Source organism: Chrysemys picta, chromosome 19 (assembly GCF_011386835.1).
Source record: "Chrysemys picta bellii isolate R12L10 chromosome 19, ASM1138683v2, whole genome shotgun sequence".
NCBI classification, from domain to species: domain Eukaryota; kingdom Metazoa; phylum Chordata; order Testudines; family Emydidae; genus Chrysemys; species Chrysemys picta.
In genome coordinates this window covers 900,027-924,702 of record NC_088809.1, presented here as the reverse complement: position 1 = coordinate 924,702, position 24,676 = coordinate 900,027, and the positions used below count along the sequence as shown (strand labels likewise).

Sequence of the window (24,676 nt, the reverse complement as noted above, 5' to 3'; positions counted from 1 at the left end):
GGAGATGGGGGTTTACTGGTGGAGGACAGAACACGGAGCTGCTTCCACCAACGTCTGCTTCGGACGCTGCAGACCAGCACCACTGGGTTCTGTGCTTTGTGCCCCAGTGCGCTCAGCAAAACCGCCCCTGCCCATGGAGCTGGTCCCACATGCTGAGTTCCCAGCGCTGGGAGTGAGCCTGAGGGGTGGGGGAGGCCAAGGGAGAAGGCAGCAGAGGGGAGCTGTGGTGGAGCTGGGACCAGAGTAGAAAGAAGCAGCCGAGAAGCTGGTCAGCAGGAGGGGGAAGGAAGTGTCTGAGCTGCCAAGGTGCACGCCGAGTTCCTTCTGCTTTCATCTCACCGGGGCCAGGCCCGGGCCAGCCTCGGCCAGACAGCAGGCGGAGACTAGCAGCAGCGTGTGTGGGAACGCAGAGATGGGAGCAGCTCCCTGCCCCATCTTGCCTCTAGCTGGCCCCTCATTTAGTCACATCAGAGTGAGCCCCGAGGGATGTGCTCAAGGACCCCGAGGGCTCAGGGCATGGGAAGGGCACATGCAGCCCAGTCCCTCTACCTGGGCCTGGCAGAGGGGGCCCCTGTCCCTTTAAACCGCCCAATGCGCTGGCAGCTCAGCAGTGAGCATTGCTGCAAAGCAGGTGGCCGGGGGAGGAGGGGGGTGGCGAGGGAGGCAGCTGGCCTGGGGCTTCTCTGGAGCTGCAGTCGAGTAGCCAAGCACGATGCTCTGAGCACACACTGCAGTCAGACTGCACGGGCCGCACGGCTTAGACAGAGGAGGGCTTGGAGCAGGAGCTGACTCATGCTGTGGGCAATGGAGTGATCACCCAGGAGCCTGCGGGGCTGCCCCATGGGTGGGAGGCTTTTCAGCCAACAGTCAAAAACCACTTGTGAAGGAATCACTAATATGCAAAACTCCCTTCGCCTCGCCTGCCAGGGGCGTGTCCAGCCAGAACTGAGCTGCTCCCTGCAGTACTGGTGCTGGGAGAGGTGGGGTGGGGGGACTGGAGTAGCCTTGATCTCCCCCCCCCAGTCAGCACTCCTGCCCCAGTACCTACAGTGCCTCCTGCTGGGAGACACTGGGATTAGAATAGCTGGGTGCTGCCCCTTTCTCCAGTGTCTCCTGCAAGGAAAGAGATTGCAGCTGGACCAGGCAGGAGTCAGGCTGGGATGGAGGAGCCCAGGCAGGACAGGGGGGCAGTGGGGTGGAGGAGCCCAGGCTGGGATGGGATGGGGGGGTCGGTGGGGTGGAGGAGCCCAGGCTGGGATGGGGGGGGGGCTGTGGGGTGGAGGAGCCCAGGCAGGATGGGGGGGGCTGTGGGGTGGGATGGAGAGGCCAGGCTGGGATGGGATGGGGGGGGGGGATGTGCGTTGGGGTGGAGGAGTCCAGGCTGGGATGGGGGGGGGGTTGTGGGGTGGAGGAGTCCAGGTTAGGATGGGATGGGGGGGGCTGTGGGGTGTGGTGGAGGAGCCTGGGATGGGATGGGGGGATGGAGGAGCCCAGGCTAGAATGGGATGGGGGAGCTGTGTGGTGGGATGGAGAGGCCCGGGATGGGATGGGGGGGCTGTGGGGTGGGATGGAGAGGTCAGGCTGGGCTGTGGGGGGGGGTTGTGGGGTGGAGGAGCCCAGGCTGGAATGGGGGGGGGGGCAGGACCGACCCTTCTGCTTCCCTCACCCGTTTCCTGGCGGGAACCGGGGCACGTGCCCCCCGCCCGCGAGGCTGCACCTTCCCCGGGGGACCGGCTCCCACCTGGAGCTTCCCGCTGCCCCGAGGCACCTGCTAATTAACCCCTGCGTGACCCGGCCGGGCCCGGGGCCCCTCGCTCGGCTCCCCCCGCCCCTCCCCCCGCGATATAAATAGCACCTGCTTCCCATTTCCTAAATTTTCCCGCTGACGTCGCGCTCACGTCATTGTGTAGGTTGATGCTTTTCTATGAATGAGCCGAGATCCCCGTTACTACGAGCCGGAGCCTATAAAAGCTCCGCGGGCTGCAGCGGGCAGCGGCAGCGGCTCGGGCTCCGCGGCGGTGAAGGAGGCGGCGCGGCTCGGCTCGGCTCGGCCAGGTAAGGGCCGCGGGCGGGCGGGACACGGGCTGCGGGGCTCAGACCCGGGCGGGCACCGGGACCGGACAGCTCGGCCCGGCCTGGCCCGCCGGGGCTCACGTGGCCCGGCTGCCGCCCATTGGCTCCCCCAGCACGTGCCGCGGGGGCGGGGGGGCTCAGACTCGGCGGTGTCCCTGGTGCGGAGCCGCAGCCCGGGAGGGGGGGCGCGGGGCTGTTCGAGGCCGGCTGGGGGGGTCCCCGCCGCGCCCCGCCCCGCCCCGCCCGAAACCCGCCGCTCCCTGCGCGCTCCGTGCGGCGCGTCCCGTTCCTGCGCGGACCCGGGGCTCCCGCGTCACCTGCCGCGGGGCGCCGGGGCCGTCGCACGTCGAGGCCGCTTCGCTTCCTCCGCTCCCGCGAGCGGGGGCAGCGCGGAGCCGGCGGCGGGTTCCCCCGGGTCCTGTGACACAGCCGCCTCGGGCCGGCCCGGGAGAACGGGGCTGGCGGGCTCGGGCGCCCTGCAGCCGGCAATGGAGAGCCGGGGAGGTCGCTCGCCGCAGTCCGATCTCCGGGGCTCCGGCCGGGCAGCTCGCTTGGCGAGGGCTCCCCAGCCTCATGCCTCGCCCGGGGGTGAATCCCGGAACCGCTGGGCCGAAGGGGCTTGGAGAGGCCGGACCCCGGGGTCCTGACCGGTGTCTGGAGGTTTTACGGAGCAGGTTGGACAATGACCGAGATTCCGCAGCCGCCTCGGGTGACTGTTCCACAGCGTAACTACCTCCGGGAGCTGTTCGAATGCCCCAAACCCTCCCACACTTCCAGCCGCCCTCCGTCTTCTCCAGACTAAACAGCCCCGGTCTTTCGCTCTTCCCTCCGAGGGCCTGGCTGCTAGACCTTGAATCGCTGTTCTCTGGGCTTCCCCAATGTGTCCGCATCGTGCGGTGCCCAGAAATGGCCCCAGGACTCCCGCTGAGGCCTCCCCAGTGCCGAGTAGAGCGTTAGAATGACTGAGTTTGCTTCTAGCCCGTCTGTTCCTACAGCACAACCCAGAACGTGTTCCACCCTTGACTCGTGTTTAGTGTGCTCTACTATAACCGCCACATCCTTCTCTGCAGTACTTCTAGGCAGTCCTTTCCCACGTGGTAACTGTGTAGTTGATTGCGCCTTCCCTCCTAAGTGCTGTACTTTGCATTGAATCACCTGATGTAAGAACACAGGAACTGCCAGGCTGTGTCAGACCAAGATCCATCTAGCCCGATCTCCTGCCTCTGCCCGTGGGAACAACAGATGCCTCAGGGGAAGGGGAAGAACCTGGCAGCAGAGAGCTGTGGGGTAAACCGCCCCCTCTGGCCCTGGTCTCTTGGCACCCACCCATGGCACCAAGTCTGAGTCTGGGTCAGCTGGTTTGGGCTCAGGATTGGGCTGTGGGGCTATGAAATTGCAATGTAGATGTTTGGGTTCATGCTGGAGCCCCGGCTCTGGGACCCTCCTCTGTCTTGGGGTCTCGGAGCCTGGGCTCCAGCCGGAGCCTGACCGCCTACACTGCCATTTCATAGCCCTGCAACTCCAGCCCAAGTCAGCTGACCCAGACCAGCCACGTCTCTCTGCTGATGCCCTGAAGTAGATTTTATATCCTTCCTTTTCAGTTAGCGTTTAATGTTCTAACGCTGGGTATTCTTACCCCTCCTTGAGTCGTCTTGCATCCTTGGCCTCAACAATATCTGTCATGTTGAGTTCCACCATCTAATTATGCCTTGTGTGGTGGTCATCCGGCATTCGTCCTCCTCTTGTCTTGTCTACACTTAAAACACTGCAGCGGCACAGCTGCCCTGCTTCAGTGGAGACCCGATCTGTGCTGACAGGAGGGGTTCGCCCATCGGCCGCTGCTTCTCAGGGCGGTGAAGTCACTGGGCCAATTCTCCCATCAACCTAGCGCTGCCTACGCCAGGAGATAGGTCAGTTTAACACATTGCTCAAGGGTGTGGGTTTTTCATACCCCTCAGTGACCTAGTTATGCCAGTCGAATTGTCTAGTATAAACCAGGCCTCAGTCGCTCCCTGATGCTTTTATTTCCCTAACTGCCCCTCTAGGGATTGCATCTTTCATCCATTCATAGATGGATCATGTGTCATGTCTCTTTCCCCTGCCCCCAATGCTCCTTGGCTATTGCACAGTTGAGCTCTGGTTTATTATCACAGTACCCAGAGTTGTGCTGGCATTTGCTGGCAGACACAGGCCCAGCTGTGACCGAATGCATCCCTGTAGTCACACCCTAGTGTAACAATCTTTGTACACAATGACTTGTGATGGATCCTTTGAAAACTTATTGCTCACTGGCCAATAATATCCTATGTAAAGTTATGAACATAAGCTGCTGTTATGACTGAGGTGTGGTTACCAGACAAGTCTGGGAAGGGGGTAAACCTGTTTCTCAAAGGCAAAGGACAAGCTGATGCCTCCAACCAGGTATCATTACAGTTGATTGTCCATCACTGGTCAAGTGGCTGTTCCTTGGCAACTAAGGAGGGCTGGGACAGATCAATCTGCATTGTAGACTCAATTTCTTCCCAGCAGGAAGGAACTTTTTCTAGGGGTGACTGGCCTATGCAAGTGAGGGGCAAAGCACCCCGGGGTCTGTCTCTCTTTCATCTAAGTGACAAAGGAACCAGGCTTTTGACTCTGAGAGGGATCCTGACGTAGAAATGTGGTCAGCTCTGTTGCTGGGAACATGTGGGGAGGGTTTTACCTTGAACCAAGTCTCGTTTTAAGCTGTAGTTACTAGAAAGCATTTTATCTTCTCCTCCTGTGACCATTTCTGACTAATACCTTGTACTTGTGCTCCCTTAAAACCTTTGTAATTAAATAAACTTGTTTTAGCTTTGTAATCAAAACTAATCCAGTGCTGTGTTTAAACTGAACTGTTTGGGTAACTCCAGTTCAAGTCATAGGCTGATACATATTGACCCTTGACAGGGCAATGGACCTGTAATATCTGGGCTGGACAGCGTGGAACACGTCTGGGGGGAAATTTGGGACTGGGAGTGTGCTGGGGTCACCCTGCAAGTAATAACTGAGGCTGGTGGAAGCCAGTGTGTGGCTGGTGTGTTGCTGGCAGGCTGCTGGGGTCAGGGCTGCTGGGCCAGGCTGTGGCTAGACACCGACACTCAGGGTGTGACCTGCACGCTGGTGGCTGTTTGAGAGGTCCAGGTTGGGAGTTACAGCAGTGACGTGCTGTGAGGCACCCAATGGTGCAAGGCAGGTGATGGCGCAGCCCCTCGCTGGCCTGGACTGCACCCTGGAAAGGGACCCCAGCGTTCCAAGGAGCCTAGGCTGTGACATTGACTGATGTGAAGAGTAGGGTGGGGCAGGAGAAACTATTAATTCTTCTCCAGTTTCTTCCGAAGGTGTGCTCTGGCTCGCCAGTCATTTGGCTGCTTATCTTGAACCCCTTCTAGGTCACCAAAGTGTGTCTGGTACTGAGGTGCCTAGAATGGAATATTCCTGTTTGCAATGTTGGTGCCGTGATTTTTGGAAAGATCTTTTATTAGACCAACTTCTGCTGGGGAGAGAGACAAGCTTTCCAGGAAGCAGAGCTCTTCAGGTTTGGGAAAGGTACATAGAGGGTCACAGCTGAATATAGGGGGAACAGATTAATTACTTATGCTGAACTCCTGTCAAGGGGCCATTCAAGGTGAAGTAGCCTGTTAATGTATCAGCAGTCATAGGACCAAAAAAGGGCTTAGTGGGTCACAGATTGTTGTAATAAGTCATAAATAGTGTCTTTATTAAGACCCTGACTTTTATTTTTTGAATTTTTTTTAGTGTCTGTCCAAGTTCTGAATTTAAGCTCCCAGGCTCCTCTTTTGAGGGCGTTGTGCTGGTTTCCTTTGAGGATGAGGACTGAGAGGTCAGATATTGAGTGATCACTTTGTAAGAAGTGTTTGCCCACAGGTGCTAGGGTATTTTTTCCTGTAGCATTTTTCTGTGAGTTCACTCTGCTGCTCTTGAGTGATTGTCTGGTTTCACCCTCATAGTTTAATTGGGCATTTAGTGCACGGGCTGAGGTCCACCACATGTTGATAGGCATGTGTAGGACCCAGGGATCTTGAAAGGTGAATTGTGGGGGGGGGGGGTGTTTGCAGGTTTTGCACCTGTTCTTCTGGCAGGGTCTGGTGCTGCTTTGAGTTGGTGGGTCCTAGACTGGGGAGCTTCTGATGAGCTTGGGGTGTTTCTGAAGGTCTGAAGAGAGGGCTTGGGAAAGACATTTTTTTTTAAATGTGAAAGTGTCCTAGGAAGCTGGGAAGGGGATGTTAAAGAGCCAGGTGGGGATTGTGATTTGATACAAACTGACACAGGTCATGTTCTTCAGGCCACCCAAGTTGTGATGTTCCTGACCTGTGTCCATAGGGTCTTGTTCCTCCCTCTTTAAACTCATTGCATGGAGCCTTACATGTTCTTCCTGTGTCTGGAGCACACTGCACAATGGGGGTGGGGTGAAGACCCAATAATAATCTGGAACTTGGCTCCTGGGGGAGGACCAGTAGAGCCAGCTGTCCCAAGTGATCTATCTTAACCATCAATTTCCTTCCTCCTCAGGAATCCCCAACTGGCCCTGACCCCTCCCCTTCCACAGACCATGTTTCACCAGAGATCTGGGCTGGGCACTCAGGGCAGGGGATGGGGAGGGAGAGTGAAAGTTCCCCTTCTCAAGGCCAAGTTCTGCTTGCCTGACCCTGTCACCGGCCATGCAGGATCCCTTAGCATTGCAGGCGCCAGAGAGACAGGCTTTGCCCTCATGTTTTCATGAACTGGAGTGCACTTGATCTAGAGTCACCAAGAGATAACAAACCCCAGTTCAGAATAAAACCTCAATGTACAGGAGCCCAAGCTGAAGGTGTACCCAAGGTAAATAGGCAGCAGGTTTAAAACAAAAGGAAGTATTTCTTCACACAATGCACAGTCAACCTGTGGAACTCCTTGCCAGAGGATGTTATGAAGGGCAAGACCATAACAGGGTTCAAAAAAGAACTAGATCAGTTCATGGAGGATATGTCCATCAAGCCAGGATAGGCAGGGATGGTGTCCCTAGCCTCTGTTTGTCAGAGGGTGGAGATGGATGGAGGGGCCTGGGCTGGCAAAAGGCTATTGTGAGCAAATAGAGTCCAAGCAGCTACTTTCCAAGGCAGAAAATGGGCAAAAAGTCTGGAGGTGGCAACCAGCTGCTCACTCCTGACCTCACTGGCCACTGAAGCCCGTCTGTGTTAGGCTCACACCAGTGTCTGAGCACCATGTGAGAACCTGAACCGAATGGAACGGAAATGGCTGCCAAGTCCCAGGTATGCCTGTGCAGAGACGTCTGGCTTCCCCATGCTGGCTGCCAGGCACAGCTTGGGGGCACGGATGTCCTGGGGCAATGCTGAGTGTGGGGGGCTGGGCTTCTTCCAGCTGGGAACAGAGGATGGTCTCCCTTTCCCAGCACCCTCCAGCATTGTGCTCATTTGTTTTCACGGCCCCTGGGTGCTTGGAGTGACATTAAACAGGCTTAACTAGCCAGTGTCATAAGGCACTGGCCTGCTGGCTGCCACCCCAAGGTGCCCTCACCTGTCCAGCATGTGCTGTGAGATAGATCCAGCCTGGGGGAGGGGAGTGTATGGGGGGGGTCTCTTCTCCACTCCTCAGGCAGTGACTGTCTGGGGGGAGCAGACAGGCCTTTCTGTCCTGGCTTTTGGTCACCTTGGTATTCAGTGGTTTTGGTTTTGTTTCTCCAGAGCATTCTGCCCCCAAAGCCCAATCCATTCCCCAGGCCTGACTCTCTCAACAGATGTTTCAAGTCTCTTGAAGCAGAAATCAGTACAGCCCTTGAGAGGCAGAACCAGGAAGAGCCCCCCCCCCCCCAATCTCTCCAGTACTGGTCCCCAGTTTCAACCAGTTTCCCTGGTACTGAAGTTAGGCTCACTAGTCTGTAATGGCCAGGATCACCTCTGGAGCCTTTAAAAAATGTTGAAAGAGTCAATATGGCTTTGGTGAGCCATGATTTCCCTTTTCAAATCTATTCGTTCTCTGAGGGGGTCAACGAACATGTGGGGAAGGGGATCCAGTGTATTTGGACTTTTAAAAATCCTTTGACAAGGCCCCTCACCAAAGTTTCTTAAGCAAAGTGAGCAGTCATGGGACAAGAGGGAAGGTCCTCTTGTGACGAACTGGGACTGTTCTTGCTGGGGTGTGTGAATGCTGACAGGGGAGTGTGACTAGGATGGTCTGCATCGGGGGATGGGAGCCGGCCCAAGGGAACATACCTGAGCTTGTAACATGAGAACCCAGGAGGGGGTTGGAGGTCAGATGACTCCGGGGCCCGGGAAACTGAACAAAGGCTGTGGGAGGGGTCGCTGAAGGCAGAGTGCTGGAAGCAGGCTGGAAGGAGGCTGGAGAGATGGCTGGGAGGCAGAGATGGCTCTGACCCCCCAAAGGGGGGGGCTGGGATGCCCTGGGACCCCAAGCTGGACCTAACTGAGGGGGGCCCTGTTGTCTGTGCCTGCAAGACCTGTCTTGGACTGTGTTCCTGTCATCCAAATAAACCTTCTGCTTTACTGGCTGGCTGAGAGTCATGGTGAATCGCAGGAAGCCGGGGGTGCAGGGCCCTGAGTTCCCCAATACTCCGTGACAACTGGTGGCAGCGGTGGGATCTACTGCACCCCGTGGACGGCGCTTCCTGCAGTAAGTGACTGGGGAGCAGTAAAACGAAGGGGGATTGACGGGGACCAGGCCTGCTGAAGAGTGGGAGAGAGACGGTTATTACCCCTGGGAGTGTGTGACCAGCGAGAAGGACTTTTGCAGTAACAGGGTCCCCCGTGGGATCGCAGCGAGTGGTCCCAGGGGCGGAGGAGTCTGCAGCTCGACCCTGGCAGAGAGGTGGTGACCTCGAGAAGGGCTGGCACACTAGGGGGCCCCCTGGGAACTGTGGGGAGCTGGGAGCGCACAGGCCGGTGAGTGGCCAGCAGGAAGATGTATGCCAAGCGGCTTAAGAGCGACCTGGTGGAGCTGTGCAAGCAGAGGCGGCTGCGCATTGGGAGGCTCACCAAAGAACAGCTCATCGCCCAGCTGGAGGCGGAAGATCGCGCGAATGAACTGATCCCTGTGTCTCAGGGAAGCAGCCTGGCAAATGCAGCGCAGGCACCAGTGTCTGTCCCAGCTGGGAGTGGTCAGCCGGCTGCTGAGGGCTTCCCGAGACCCCTCCTTCCTATGCCTAGGGGAAGGGTGGGGAGGAGCCAAGCAAATACCGAAGGCGCCGTGATCCCCCCGGCCAGCAGGGGGTCCCCCCGGCGAAGCCCGCCGGCCAGCAGAGGAGCCTCCCGGCGACGTTCGGCATCCGGGGAGCGGAATTGGCTGGAATGGGAGAAAGAGCTAAAACTGAGGGAGCTGGAGGATCGTGAACAACAGAGACAGCATGAAGAGAGACAGCGTCAGCATGATCGGGAGGAGAAAGAGAGACAGCATCAGCGTGAACGGGAGGAGAATGAGAGACAGCATCAGCGTGAACGGGAGGAGAATGAGAGACAGCATCAGCGTGAACGGGAGGAGAATGAGAGACAGCGTCAGCGTGAACGGGAGGAGAATGAGAGACAGGAGAATGAGAGACAGCGTCAGCATGAACTGGAACTGGCGAGACTGAGGGGCAGCGAACCCCCGGCTGCGGTGAGTGAGGGGGGACCCAGGACTGCACGGAGCTTTGATAAGTGCATCATGGCCCCATACAAGGAGGGGGAGGACATGGATGACTTCCTGGAGGCCTTTGAGACGGCCTGCGAGCTGCACCGGGTTGATCCCGCGGACAGACTCCGGGTCCTTACCCCCTTACTGGACCCCAAATCCGTGGCATTGTACCGCCAACTGGGAGAGGCAGAGAAAGGGGACTACGAACTATTCAAAAAGGCCCTGCTACGTGAGTTTGGGCTGACTCCTGAGATGTACCGGGGAAGGTTCCGGAGTCAAGATAAAACCCCTGAGATCTCATATCTGCAACTAGCCGTCCGCATGGAAAGATACGCCAGCAAGTGGGCTGGTGGGGCCCAGACGAAGGAGGACCTGATTAAACTGCTGGTACTGGAGCAACTGTATGAGCGGTGCCCATCCGACCTGAGGCTGTGGTTGGTGGACAGAAAGCCAGAGAACCCGCGACACGCCGGGCAGCTGGCTGATGAGTTTGTAAAGAGCCGGTCAGGGGGTGGCAGGGAGGAGCCCCAAAGGAACAGGCCCGCCGTGATGCAGAGAGAGAGTCACCCTGGGACCTCCCAAAGAGGGAATATGGGGAATCCCCTCCCACGGGGAATGCCCAGCGTCAGGGACAACCGACCGGCTCGAGGGGACCCACAGGACATGAGCTGCTATTACTGCGGCCGAAGAGGCCACGTTCGGGCCCAGTGCCCCAAGCTCACGGACAGACTGAGCAGACCGAACCCGCATAGGGTTAACTTGGTAGAGGCCCAGACGGACGAGGGGCAGGCTTCTCACGCAAGAGGGGCTGGCAGCTTATCAACTGCTCAAGAGAGAGAAGGGCCCCAGGCCAGCTCCTCTAGGGGGCTGGATGCCCCAGACTCAGGGTTTTTGGTTTATACGGTGGGCGCGGGGCTGTCCCTCCGGAGAGAGTACCTTGTTCCCCTGGAGGTGGATGGGAGGAAGGTCAATGGATACTGGGATACGGGCGCAGAGGTGACGCTGGCCCGGCCCGAGGTGGTGGCCCCAGATCAGGTGGTGCCCAACTCCTACCTGATCCTGACGGGGGTGGGCGGAACACCAGTCAAAGTGCCCGTGGCAAGGGTACACCTGAAGTGGGGGGCCAAGGAGGGCCCCAAGGATGTGGGGGTACACCCGTATCTGCCCACTGAGGTATTGATGGGGGGGGACCTGGAGAACTGGCCAAGCAACCCCCAAAAGGCACTGGTTGTGACCCGCAGTCAGAGCCGGCGAGGGGCCCTGCGCCCTGGCCTTGGGGGGGGTGCCTTGCCTGAGGCGCAGGACCCTAACCTGGTGGGGAGGGAACGCCCAGGGACGTGGCTCAGGGAGGCTGCAGCTTCGGACCCAGCGGGCGAGAAAGAGCAGGTGGCCATCCCTGTCCCAGCTGCTGAGTTCCAGGCCGAGTTACAGAGAGACCCCTCCTTGCGGAAGATAAGGGACCTGGCCGACCTCAATGCGGTACAGACCATGGAACGAGGTGGCCGGAAAAGGTTCCTGTGGGAGAAGGGGTTCCTGTACCGAGAATGGGCTCCCCCAGGGAAAATGGAGTCAGGGGGGATCAGGAGGCAGCTGGTGGTACCCCAGAAGTATCGCCGCCAGCTGCTGTGCCGGGCCCATGACATTCCCCTCTCAGGGCACCAGGGAACCTGGCGTACCCAGCAGAGGCTGCTACGGAGCTTTTACTGGCCTGGGGTCTTTGTTACTGTCCAACAGTACTGCGGATCCTGTGACCCCTGTCAGAGGGGGAGGAAGGCCTGGGACAAGGGGAAAAGAGCTTTAGGACCCTTGCCCAGCATAAAGGATCCTTTCCAGAGGGTGGCCAAGGTTAAAAGGGCGGCTCTAAACCAAGAGAGCCCAAAGCACAGACCTCCAGACTGGAGCGCTGGGAGAAGACCACAGCCCAGTTGGAACCCCAGAGGTATGGGGGTGGGAAAAGGGCACAGGCCGCATAAACCTTCCCACATGCGAACTGCGAGTGCCATCAAGCACCCCCGACCTAAGGGGGGGCGTGGAACGGAAGGGGCCTGGTGTAATTCTCACCAAGGAACTGGAGGGATGCGGGGGCATCCATGGGAACGGGGGTAGGTTCGAACTTCCCCGGGTCACTGGCTAAAGTGACCCTGCTCAGTTTGGTCTCGAAGGGGGGAGAGATGTGACGAACTGGGACTGTTCTTGCTGGGGTGTGTGAATGCTGACAGGGGAGTGTGACTAGGATGGTCTGCATCGGGGGATGGGAGCCGGCCCAAGGGAACATACCTGAGCTTGTAACATGAGAACCCAGGAGGGGGTTGGAGGTCAGATGACTCCGGGGCCCGGGAAACTGAACAAAGGCTGTGGGAGGGGTCGCTGAAGGCAGAGTGCTGGAAGCAGGCTGGAAGGAGGCTGGAGAGATGGCTGGGAGGCAGAGATGGCTCTGACCCCCCAAAGGGGGGGGCTGGGATGCCCTGGGACCCCAAGCTGGACCTAACTGAGGGGGGCCCTGTTGTCTGTGCCTGCAAGACCTGTCTTGGACTGTGTTCCTGTCATCCAAATAAACCTTCTGCTTTACTGGCTGGCTGAGAGTCATGGTGAATCGCAGGAAGCCGGGGGTGCAGGGCCCTGAGTTCCCCAATACTCCGTGACACCTCTCATGGATCAGTAACTGGTTAAAAGATAGGAAACCAAGGGTAGGAACAGACAGTCAGGTTTCCCAATGGAGATGGAAATGGTGGGGTCTCCCATGGATTTGTACTGAAACCAATGCTATTCAACGTGTTCATAAATGACCCAGAAAGGGGGGTAAACAGAGGTGGCAAAATTTGCAGATGATACAAAATTACTCAAGATCGTTAAGTCCAAAGCAGAGTGTGAAGAGCTACAAAGGGATCTCACAAGACTGGGTGACAAAATGGCAGATGAAATTCAGTGAGTGCAGAGTAATGCATATTGGAAAAATTAATCCCAGCGATACAAACCAAATGATGGGGTCTAATTTAGCTGTTAGAAAGAGATCTTAGCATCATGAATAGTTATCTGAAAACATCCACTCAGTGTGCAGCTGCAGTCAAAGCTAACCGAATGTTAGGAACCATTAGGAAAGAGTTAGAGAATAAGACAGAAAATATTAATGCAACTATATAAATACATTACATGCTCACACCTTGATACTGTGTCCAGTTCTGGTCTAATAAAAAAATAAATAAATTAGAATTGGAAAAAGGACAGATGGGCAACAAAAGTGATTAGGGGTATGGAACATCTTCCATATGAGAAGAAATTACAAAGACTAGGACTGTGCATCTTAGTCATCTTTTTCAAAGGGGTGGGTGGGATATGAGGACAAATCTACAAAATCATGACTGGTGTGGAAAAAGTGAATGAGGAAGTGTTGTTTACCTCTTTATGTGATACAAGAACTAGGGGTCACCCAATTAAATTAATAGGCAGCAGGTTTAAAACAAGTACTTCCTTATGTTTCTTCACACCACAAAGTCAACCTGTGGAACTTGTTGCTGGGATGTTGTGACAGCCAAAAGCAAAACTGGTTCAAAAAAGAATTGGATCAGTTGATGGAGGATAGATCCATTAATGGCTATCCCCGAGATGATCAGGGATACAACCCCATGCTCTGTCCCTAAATCTCTGACTGCCAGAAGTCAGGATTAGATGACGGGATGGATCACTCAAAATTGCCCCGTTCTGTTCATTCCCTCTGAAGCATCTCCCACTGGCCACAGTTGGAAGACCGGACACTGGACTACATGGACCATTGGTCTGACCCAGTGTGGCCGCTGTTATGGCTTAATTGGCTAGCACCCTAAGCATTTGTAGGAGCTGGTGCCTACAGCCCAGCCCTGGAACTCCCAGACCTGCCATTGGCTTCACAACAGAAATATCCTTTGACAGGCTCCCTGACTCAGTCTCTGTAGGAGAGAGAAGGCTCCCATGTGTCATCCCTACCCATCCAGGAGATCTAATCCGCATAAATCACCCTTAGCTCCATGCCACTACCATCCCCATGCCCATGCCTGTGAAGAGCCACTTGTGGAGACACGGGTGAGAAGATCCCAAGTCAGCGCGTCGGCACCTTGGCTCTAGACTGATTACTGCTAAGTAGCATTAAAGAAACAGTAACAGTCTACAGTCATGGCTACTGAAGCATGACAGCTACAGCGCCTGCACCCAGAGCCGCCGAGCAGCCAGAACCAGCCAGCCATACAGGAGAGCCAGGGCTGGGAGACTGAGGTTAAAGCAGTAGAGGCAACCAAGGGCTGCAGGCAGGGGTCTGCTGCTTATCCATCTCTCCATCAGCCATGTAGAGACACACCGGGGCAGGGGGATCACAGGGACCAAAGGCCTAGTGGGAGCTCTGGCAGGAAATATTTGGAGTGAGGGGCAGGGACACTCTCTCACTACTCAGTCGTATCCCCGCTAGCAGGAGGGGCTGTAAATTTGCCATGTGGAGGTGCTAGAGAATTTGCCCATGTTTGCGTTGGCAATTTCTTCCCTCCCCTCCCCAGCACAAAGCAGGGGCTGCCTCTTTGCCTGCAGCATCAGCGATGCCCTCAGAGCGCCTGTCCTTGTCTCTTCCCATCTGATGGGGAAAAGTAGGGTGATCATGTAGGGCTCCCGGAACTTAAATCCAGCTTCCACCAGACAGAACTGAGGTCGCAGTCCAGGGGCCTACAGGGCTGACAAGTGAGGTGTAAAATGGCAGCCCTGCCCTATGGCCTGGTCTCAACCCAGTACTAGCCAGGCTAGTGCTGGATTCTGTGGGGTCATAGGTGCTGCTGGGCAGTGGAGGGCCATGGAGTTGATTGGGAGGCCTGCCTGCTCATGGCTGCAGCCTTCGTGGGGGTGGCTGGTTCTGTGCTGTGTGGATGAACTGCCGGCAGTTATCAAACTCAAACCCGGGGTTTGGCTCCAGCGGGACTAGGAGGCCAAGACAATCAGCTGTGCAAGTTGCCCTTGCTGAGGGTGGGGTGTGTGTGGAGGGGTTCGGGGGCTTTGACATGACCTTACACTCTGGTCCTATGTCTAGTGGCCTAACAATCCGCACGGTCTTAGAACGCCATTCCAACTGGCACGTCTGGCCCGGCCTTGCACGTCCTTCACCCCCTCTGTCTGCGGGAGGAGCTGGGCTGGCTGTGCAGGCCTGTGTCATTTGGACATTGTATTGTCCAGGCAGCTGGCTGAACTGAGCCTCAATCAAAGCGCTGCTGCTAGATGGGCTTCCTGGCAGCTGTCCATGGTGCTGGGCTGTAGCCGGCTGGGAAGCACAGTGTGTTTGGAAAGTCCCTTCTGCAAAGTCTGCCTGGCCCCGCAGCTGGCCACATCCCGCTCCCTGAACTGGCTTCAGAGCAGCGACTTCTCGGTACATTTACCTCTTTCCAGGCCCAGCATCTGCGGAGACTTCCAGCTGTTACGGGCAAGACTGGCTCTTGCTTTTGCAGGGTACCAAGCAGACCATCTGGCCATTGGGAGCCTCCGGCTGTGGAAATGGGAGTGTGATTGTAGGAATCCTGGAACGTATGTGGGCACCGAGGAGTCGAGGCTGGTCTGGGTGTCTGCTACTGTTGGCTTCACTGGCATTTGCCTAGATTTCTAGGGTGACTTCTCAGCCCCACCGAAGTCTGAATTTAATGGAGTCAGGATTTCACTGTTTCTTATCTGGAAATACTTGTCCCACATAACTGCAGGTGTCTGTCATGGTGGTGGGGGGTTACTCGAGGTGAATCACTACCACCTGCCTGCAGTGTGAGAGCTTTGTCTGGGAGCCTCCCACACCTACTGCCCGGGCTCACTGAGCTGAACCAGCCCCACTTGCACATGTACCTCGGCTGCATCTTGTACAGGCCCTGGGGGGTTATCCCACACCGCAGCCCTTACTTATCACTGCAGGCATCGAAGGCTATCTCTTGGGCAGATGGCCCCACCGGCTTCTCATAACCCTCTGCCCTTTACCCCCTCATCCATTGTCTGACACAACCCCCATCTAGAAACCTGTTCCCGAGGCTTAGCTTGGCTCTCTGAGGTTTCTGATTCTAGGCGAGATACCTCGGGGGTGACTTGAAAACTTTTCAACACTGTTTCCTTGAATGGACTCTACAGCTCAGCCTGCCCCAGGCCATAGAGTTAAACACAGGTAAGGCTTTACCAGATGCTCTCTTCCTGTGTGTCAGGACGCTGGTGCACTCTGCATGTCCTCTCAAAGCTCGTCGGGAATTCCATCATGCAGCCTCAATGCCTGAAGCTGAGGTGTAACTGGTCACTGCTGGGGGCTCACTGGGGATGCTTATGCAGGGGAGAGAGGCTTTTATTTAGTAATTCCAGCGTTCTGAGCACATGCTCCCTCTTTGCACTTTGGGTCTTCCAGCTCCAAAAGTCTCCAGTGAGTGGCTTCCTCCACTGCCTGTCCCTCCTCCATCCACCTCAGGTGTTCACGTTCCTTTTCCAGTGTCACAAACTCCAGTCAGGCCATCTCTCTAATCATATGGCCACTTGAGTGAGAACTGGGCTGGGCTGGCTCCCCTTAGCTGGAGTGTCACCCTGAAATCTGTGCTCTCCCCATCCTCCTGCCTACCCAAGGGAGTTGGCCACCCTCCATAACTTGTCTTTTTTTCCAGAAGCATAAACCTCATTTCGTTGACACTTCCCCTGCAGTGCCCAGACTCCAGCCTGGCTGGTTTGGAATGTTTCTTGCTTGCTCATTTCGCATGGCTTTATGTTCAATTCCTCTCACTCAAATTAAAGAGGGGAAAAAACACAGTGGGACCTTTTTTCTTTGTTTCCAGCCTTATTACTCTAGGCCCTGATGGTGTCTGTATTTTAATTTATCTTGTGTCTTGAGCATGAACTTTGCTTAGCTAATAAACTGGGTGCAGATCCTGCTGATTACCCCACTGTGACGCTTCCGGGGTGACCTGAGGTGTCAAGCATGAATCGCTACCACCCGCTTACAATGCCAGAGCCTTGTCTGTGCCCACCAGGGGAAGCCTCCCAAGCCTGCTGGCAGCACAAGTGCTCTGCTCGGTGTTCAGCAAGCCCCCTGCTTCTCCCCCTGACGGCTAGAAATTGGCACACACCCCTGGTTAAACACAAGGGCCCAGCCCCAGGTCTTCTGGACACCTGCAATGCAGTGCACCCCAGAGCACCAGCCTGGCCTCTGTTCACCAAACTCTCTTGCACAAGTTGCTTTGTCCTGTCAATAGTAAAACTAAACAGATGTTTAACTAAGCTTGAGCTGAGCCCAAGTAGGTGCTGGTGAAAGGGCTGGAAACCCAAGGCTACAGATAAATATCAAGTGCAGTCTAGAGCCCTTACTTAGGACCAAGTTCTGGTCCTGTCTAACCAGGTATTTCTCACCCTGTGGTTAGTCCTCTGCACACGTCTCCAGTCCAGAGAGCTGGGACCTGTTTCAGTAAAACACTGGCATTGGGCAGAGGGCCTCGCTAATGGAGAACAGCGTGGGCCCTTTCCTCTCCTCTTACACAGTCCAAGACTTGTCTCTTCATAATCCAGGCATTTCACACACTTCAGGTAAGCCTGAGGGTCCCCATGTCAGTCTTTTTTCTTCAGGGCTGCCCCTGTTCTAGACTGTAAATGCGGGGCTGGGCTGAGATGGGGGGTGGGTCTCACTCTTGTGCACTAGCTGGGACCTGCCCACCCTCACGTGACATGCGTCACTTCCAACAGTTCTGGAACACACTGTGCCGGGGTGTACCAACCCCGCTCTGGGCTAGTGGGAGCATCCCCGCTTGACGCACAAGCCACCCATGACACGCACTAGTCCACATTACACATCTCTTAAAAAGTGTACAAACCTCTTGCAGCAGCCATCATGATCAGCTGGTTGTTCGCTTTTAAGGACCACACACGAACCCCGCCCCCCCTTGGTGAAATGTTGAAGATGGTCAGACACGTGCAACATGCCTGCCTGGGTCCCCGTGTGCACGTGTAACAAGGTAACTAGTGCTAATCACGCTCTGTCAGCCATGCAGCAGGCGTGAGTCTTTAGGCAGAAGTTGAATGAGAGGCTGGTGGGGTGGGAGGTGCATACAGGGTAGACTTATACATGCTCCAGGTGCTGCCTGCCCAGGCCGGGGCCATGCTCCAGGTGCTGGGATACTGACATACTATGGGCAGGCTCCCTGCCACCAGGGACAGTGTCTGGCTGCCCAACTTCATTTGTTTGTTTTTGAGTGTACAAAGCTGCTCTTGTAGCTGAAGCTAATGTAGTGAAGCGTGTTAATGGCAGTTCCACTGAGGCATGTCCGTGGGATCGCTGCCCCTGCAGAGAGCTCAGCACAGCGAGTACTTGTACATCAGCAAAACCTCACAAGGTCAAAATCCAGACACATCCCATCTTGGCAGAAACTCCCCCAGCTGCATCTCTGCTGAGGGAGAAACCTCTGTGAAGCCCAGGCTAAGCAGGTAGGTTGGGGGGGGGGGGGGGGGAGAGGAATCTGGCCCCCACCTGCCCTGGATTCCCAGGAACTTGTTTTGCTGTGCACATTTCTCAGCCTTTAGCAGCTCCCTCTTCTCTGTGCCCCTTGGTGGGGTTCCCACAATGGCCACCAGCGTGCTGTGGCTGTATGCACACCGAAGGGCAGGCCGAGCAAGGCTGCTGGGCAGGGCCCAGGGTCTGTCCTGTGGTGGTGGGTATCGTGTGCTCATCACCAGGGTTCCTGGGGGCCCAGAGATGCTGGGCATGCTGTTTTGTTAAGGGGGTGGGGGCCCTGGCAGGTAGCAAGAGGGAGTCTGCAAAGCCCAGCTGCATTATTTTCCCATTAGCCACTCCAGCCTGACTCACCTCCTCCTGCCTGCTGCAGGGCCAGTCATTCGCCAGAGGAGATGTGGAATGGGGCGGGAAAGAGGGAGCCCATCAGTTCTCTCACAAGGGCAAGTCATGGCCTAGGAACTCCCCAGCCCCAGCCTGGAGGAGGTGCTGGCTCTGCCCGCACTGCACCCTGGCTGTGAGAGCTACCTGACTCCTCCTTAGCCGCTTTCTTCTGGGTGCATCTCTGAATTGGGGATGTTCCTCGTGTAGCCCAGCCTGGTTCCCTACTCCCAAGGGCTGGATGCATTTCCCTGCACGCTCTGGGATACGAGGGAGGGGCCAGCAGATGATCTTGTGCATGGGTGATGCTGCCCAGGCTGGTTTGGGGAACAGGTGTGGGGTGGATGGGATTCCTCCTTCCCGTTACGTATACAACATGCCTTGGGTTGATGCTGATCTCTCTTCTTCCCCTTGTCCTCAGGTGTGGAAAGGAGCACCCCAGCCCTGTTGTCCTACACTTGTGACGCACTCTGAACTGTGGACTTTCTCTTCTGGGCCCTTGGGCCTCTTCCTGTCTGGCAGCAGGTGCCCAACTCTGGTGTGGACGTGCAGGGCTCGTACCTTTCTGCAGCCCCACGAGGGGAGCGGAGCAGAATAATAAAACCATCTGCAGCCCCACAGGGCATGGACCTGGAAAGCACATGCAGAGGCTGAACCTGAATCCAGCCAGAGGATGGCTATTCCGGGCAGGAGCATGGCCAGTCACAGAAGGAGAATTTAGCAGCAGGGAGTGAGAAGGGCAGATGGGGTTGGTGAGCCTGGAAAAAGGGCAGGCCTTGTGAAGCAGGGTCCCCCTCCACTCCTGCTCTTCCAGCCCTGGGCTCCCCCACCATGCACAGTTTTGCTGGTGCTGCTGTGTGAGAACATTGTGTCCTCTCGCAGCTCAGCACCTGTTGTGGATCTAAAAATACAGCTGCAAGGTGAGCAGAGGTCAGTGGCACTGTACAACCTAGAGAAGTTGCATTGTCTCTGCCAGTGAGCTCTGGTGCATCCGAGTGGCCTCTCTGCCCCAGTGGCTTGCAAGTTCAGGTGCTAGGTGGGGCTGTCTGACCCCTTCCAGGGCCAGTAGATTGCAAGGCACAGACATGGGCAGGTGCAGAACTAGAGGCAGCTGGGGTGGCCTTTGCTCTGCCTCCAGCCAGTGCCACATCTCCACCTCACAGGCCATGAGACTCCCTGCTGGCGCCTGTCAGAACTAAGTCTCCACCGTGGCGCAACCACTGTGGGAGGCTCTGTTCTGCACCTCAGCCTCTGCCTGGGAGGGGAGCTTTACTGCCAGCTCTTCTGTGGCAGGGGGGAGCGGAAATAGCATCTCACTTCTCTGAGCTGCAGGTCTTGGGTGGAGGTCACAGTGAACACGTGCTGCCAGCACTGGGATTCGACAGGCCGGGGTAGTAGAGGTGTCCCCATGGGGAGCAGCTGAGCTGGCCTGAGTGTGATGGGTTAAAATGAAGATGAGCTGGGTGCTGTGCCCTGGTGTGAAGAGGGAGGGGGGGGGAGTTGATCCTGCTTGGCTGTGATCTAGGTGCTGGATTCCTTTTCTCCTTCTGCACTGACTGAGCCTACCTTATCCCTGTCACCATGGTACCAACTTCTTTTGCCCACACCCCCATGTCTCCAGGGCAACCGTGGCTTTAGATTGTTACTGTGGTTGTGTGTTGGTAACAGTCTACAGCCATGGTCGCTTGGGCTAGACACACACTCATCACAGGGCTGGAGCCTTGGCCCGCTCTGCAGCTGCTGGGGAGATCCTGCCTCTAGGGGGCAGAGCCAGCCCTGTCCGAAAGGGGCCCACCCAGCCAGTACGGGAGAGGCAGACCCACGCCTGCCTGCAAGCAGGGGTACCTGGCTAGGGGGACAGCAGCTGCAGCACAGGGCCGGGTAGGGAAGGAAAGGCAGAGAAGGGAGTTCTCTCATGCATTGAACGGTGCTGCCCTGAGCCCTCTGCAGGGGCAGCGTGGGGTGTACTGGAGGGAGAGGGGGAAAGGCTATGGGGTGCTGGCTTAGGCCACTGAGCTGTGTGGGGAGCTAGGTAAGGAGGGGCCCTGGTGCAGGCTGGCCAGCAGGCTGGCAGTGGGGCTCCTGCTGCACACAGGGACCTTGCTTCCCTCATGGTGTGGGCTCTGACCTTCCTGGCATCATGTGGACAAATGCCTTGGGCAGGTGGGGCTGGGAGGGCCTGGGGCTGGGATCAGCTGGAGAAACTAGGAAGCCAAAGTGCCCTGCACCCTGCACATGAGCCTCCCAGCCAGGTGGGAGGCAGCCAGGGAGCTGGTGCACATGTGTGTGCATACAACGCTAGGTCTTCTAGCCTGTGCCTTGAAACAGGAGCAACAGACAGTCCTATAACTTCACGAGACCAGCCTAGCCCCGTCTCCTTCTCCCAGTCACCCAACAGTAGCGCAGGGAGCCACAGCATTGGACTCAGGCCTTGTAACTAGGGAACCGCTGAATGGACGGGGCCTAGGTACCTTTGGAAATGAGGTGTACAGCATCAGTGAGCCCAGGATGGTGTCGGGGGGAGTTGTGACCCACCTGGGGGCAGGGTGATACTGCTGCCTCAGGGTGTGAGCTGAACTGTAAGGGTCTGGGATTCCCCCTCTGCAGCAGTGCTCAATTCCCCCTGCTCTGAAGCAGCTGATCTTGCCTGTTGCTGGGTCCTGGACTTCCTGGCTCCAGGCCTGGAGTCTGTCTGAGGGAACGGAGCAGAGCCTGCCCAGGTGTACGGTTGGTCCAGTGCTCTGCTGGCCTGGCCCAGGCCTGCATTATCCCCTCAGTGTGAGGTCAGTCACAGCCAGGGCCTGCTTCCCTTCCACACCACTCCTGTAGCACCCAGCTCTGCCGCGGTGCTGAGGGCTCAGGTGCCTCACCTGCGTGTGGAGCAGGTCATGGCCCGGCTGCTGTCTCCCACTCATTGCTGCCTGGCCAGCAGGGTCCCAGCGGTGCAGGGAGGGATGGGGGGGAAGAGGCTGTGCCTCGTCCATCCCTGTCTTTGTCCGGCTTTGGCAGAGGGGCTGGACTGCATTGCTATTTCCAGGGATGCCAGGCAGCTGGGGGGGGAGAGAGATCTAGTATCTTCATCACCCTGTGCTCAGCCCCGCTCCCCTTTTAGCCCCCCCAATGCTGTCTGCGGGGTACTCCCCTGGTGCTCTCCTCTTCCCTCTGCTGTCTCCCCAGCGTCAGCCTTGGGCTGGGTCAGGGCTGGGTGTGGAAGAGACACATCGGGCTGGTTCCCCAGGGGGCTGGGGCTGCACTGCTGGATTCTTACCTGGCCTTCCCCAGCTCGGGATGGGGCTGGTGGGGGGGTGCTCCTGGGTTGTGGTACTTCCAGCCTCCCGGAGCAGTAGGAGTCCACATGCAGATTCTAGCTCTCACCGCACATAAACTCTTACTGTTTGGGGAAACCCAAGGGCTTGTTGGAGGCTCTGGCTGATGTGCTCTACGCTGCTCCCTGCTGCCTTAGACCAAGCGAGGGAGAAGAAATGATTAATATGGGGGGGGGTGCTCTCTCCCCATCAATCTCACCCAGGCCCCCAGCAGAATTATGCCCCCTGCCTCGGGGCCACCATTCAAGGCTGGGAATCTGACATGGTAACACCAAGCACAAGGGAACCAGACCCACATGCTGAACCAGGCAGGGAGGGTGGCCCGAGCCTGTCTGCCAGGATCTGGGACTGGGCGGCAGGGGAGGGGTCACTGCAGGATTCCCTCTGGGGCACCGGGCCCTGGCCGCTGTCAGTAGACAGGACACGGGGCTGGATGGACCTTTGCTCTGACCCAGTCGGGCCGTTCTTACCATGGACGCTGGTAGGCCATTCAGCAAAACAGCTGCTGAGCAGTGTTGCCCTTGGGTGGGGCAGGGAAGACCTGCATAGGCACGGTGCTGGGCTGCAGGCTGGGTAGCGGCTCCCTGCAGCTGAGGGGACCACCAGGCAGGGTGAGAGGGGTGGGGGCCTGGTAGGGGGACCAGACAGCAAATGTGAAAAATCAGGATGGGAGTTGGGGGTAATAGAAGCCTACATAAGAAAAAGATTCCAAAATCGGGACTGTCCCTATAAAATGGGGACATCTGGTCACCCTAGGGCCTGGCCAGAGGTTTTGTGGCATTCCCTGCACAACTGAGGCGGAAGAAGCCTCTGGCCTTGCCTATGCTAGAGCCATGGGGGCAGGGGGTGGCCTGGGTTTCATGAAATCCTGCTCCTTCTACAGGAGCCTGGGACAATGCTGCTGCTGGAGTACAGGGGCACCCCTGGCTGCACGGGCCCTGCCTTGCCTCCCTGGCAGCGGGGTGAGTGGGCTGAAGACACTGCCATGCAGACTGGCTCCAGCACAGACTACAGCTGGGGGACTCCTTCCATCCCTGCAGCCCTGCACCTCACTGTAACCCCTCTCCTCCATGCTCGCACCTTGTCATGAAGTTTCAGGGGCAGGACACAGCCTGGAGCCCGAGCAGGAGTTGGAGAGAGCTCAGGGCAGACCTCTAAAGCTGCTTTCCATTGCCTCAGTTTTCCAGTATTGTTGGCAAGAGCCGCTGGCTGCCTGGGTCCCGGGAAGTGAGTCCTCGTGCTGGAATGGCGGGAGCAGCGCGAGTGGGGTGGGAGCCTTTCCACCTGAGCCGAGGGTAGGTTTGGAATGGGTGCCCAGGGGAAGGGGCTGCTGCTGCCGCCGTCCATCAGGGCAAAGAACATGCCTAACTGCAGGACAGACGACACACTCCGCCCTGTTCCCCATGAGCCCAGACAGGGTAGGCGGCAGCCCCGAGGGGGCAGGTCCCACCCAGCAGGCACGGAGGGTCTCCCAGGGCAAGGCTCAGCTTTCTTCCTGCTGCATCTGGAAGCAATTCCCAACCCTGCTGGAACGTGCCGCTTGCTTTGGCAGCTTCAGCCTCCCGTCTCACAGGGAACAGGCCGTCCCCAGCACAGGAAGTGCCTGCTTGGCTCCCTCCCTGCTCCTGAGCAGAGGCCAGACCAGCCTGGAGCCAGGTCTCAAGCGCTGGGACTTTCCCACCTGCCCCCAGAGCAGGCTGGCTTCCCTGGCCAGGGCCTCGCTCGCTGGGCACCTGGCTCCCCACGCGGGTGGGGTGGGTGTGGTTCTACCACCCCTCCGGGTACAACAGTCCTGGCACAGCTCTGCACACGGACTGTCACGGGCGGGGGGGGGCATGCACAAAGCGCATGGGACAGCAAAGCCTGGGCTGTAAAGTGCCAAGGGGGGGGGCGCTGCTGCTGCCGTGGGGGGCTGGGGGGGAGGTGGGTTACACTGGGGATTTGGAGGAGGGCCAGGACCAGCCCTATCCCAGGCCCGCTGTTCGGGATCGGCATGCAGGGCAGGGCCAGCGCCCCTCCCTGGAGCCCCGGCCAGGGGGTGGTGTGTGTCCTGACAGGCGCTGCTGCAACATTTTCAGACCCCCCCGCCATGGCTGCATGTGGGCACTGGTGGGTGCTGCAGCCTCCCCCCCCCCACAGCAGCACCTGCCCCTGGGGCCCCTTTCGCTCAGTCACCAGCCTCACCTGAGCCCCCCCCCGCACCCACTGCCCCCTCCAGCCCCCGCCTGTGCCCAGCTGCCCAGCCCAGGGGGGCACGTGCAGCCTGCGCCTGTCAAGGGGAAACCGCAGCACGAAACCGGGGGGGGGGGGCGGGAGGGGGCGTCATGTCTCTGCCTCCTTCATCCGGACAGACCCCCCCCCCGCTGGAGAACCGGGGGGGGGGGCTGGGAACGCCTGGCTAGTCCAGCCCCATGGGGGGGGGAAGTGCAGCGCGCCCCCCCCCATCACCCGCACCCCGGAACCTAACGTCAGTCACAGCCCTTGTGCCCCCGCCGCCCCCCAGCACCCGCTTGCCTGCTGCCGCCGCCGGCCGCGCTGGACTCGGACCGCCCGGGGCCCGGCCTGGCCCGACGGGCACTGAGGGCGCTTCGCCGCCTCCCGCCGGCTGGGCCGGACCCGGGGGGGGGAAGGGGCGGGACGCGCAGTCAACAGGTTGCACAACCCGAGCGGGGGGGGGGGCAGGAGCGTCAAGACCGCCGCCGCCCCCCCCCCCCCCCGCAGGACAACCCAACCTCCCCCTCCCCCCCCCCCCCGCCCACGGGCCGGGCGAGCG

General features: G+C 57.9%; 2 long non-coding RNA genes across 4 annotated transcripts; one reads left to right on the top strand and one right to left on the bottom strand.

Moving 5' to 3' along the window:
- Positions 1-1,868: 1,868 nt before the first annotated feature.
- On the top strand, positions 1,869-19,329 carry LOC135976541 (uncharacterized). Its single transcript, XR_010593754.1, has 4 exons — positions 1,869-2,055; positions 17,093-17,277; positions 17,571-17,702; positions 18,999-19,329. It is a non-coding gene; the product is annotated as an uncharacterized LOC135976541 (long non-coding RNA).
- Positions 5,810-24,482, bottom strand: LOC101937267 (uncharacterized). Of its 3 annotated transcripts, XR_010593753.1 has the most exons (6): positions 24,410-24,482; positions 21,846-22,031; positions 21,448-21,627; positions 15,896-16,032; positions 12,384-15,229; positions 5,810-8,215 (listed from the first exon to the last, which is right to left on the bottom strand). It is a non-coding gene; the product is annotated as an uncharacterized LOC101937267 (long non-coding RNA). The 3 variants fall into 3 exon arrangements; XR_010593752.1 differs by lacking the exon at positions 24,410-24,482 and having other exon boundaries at positions 21,846-23,976; XR_002890139.3 differs by lacking the exon at positions 24,410-24,482 and having other exon boundaries at positions 15,896-21,627; positions 21,846-23,986.
- Positions 24,483-24,676: the final 194 nt, after the last annotated feature.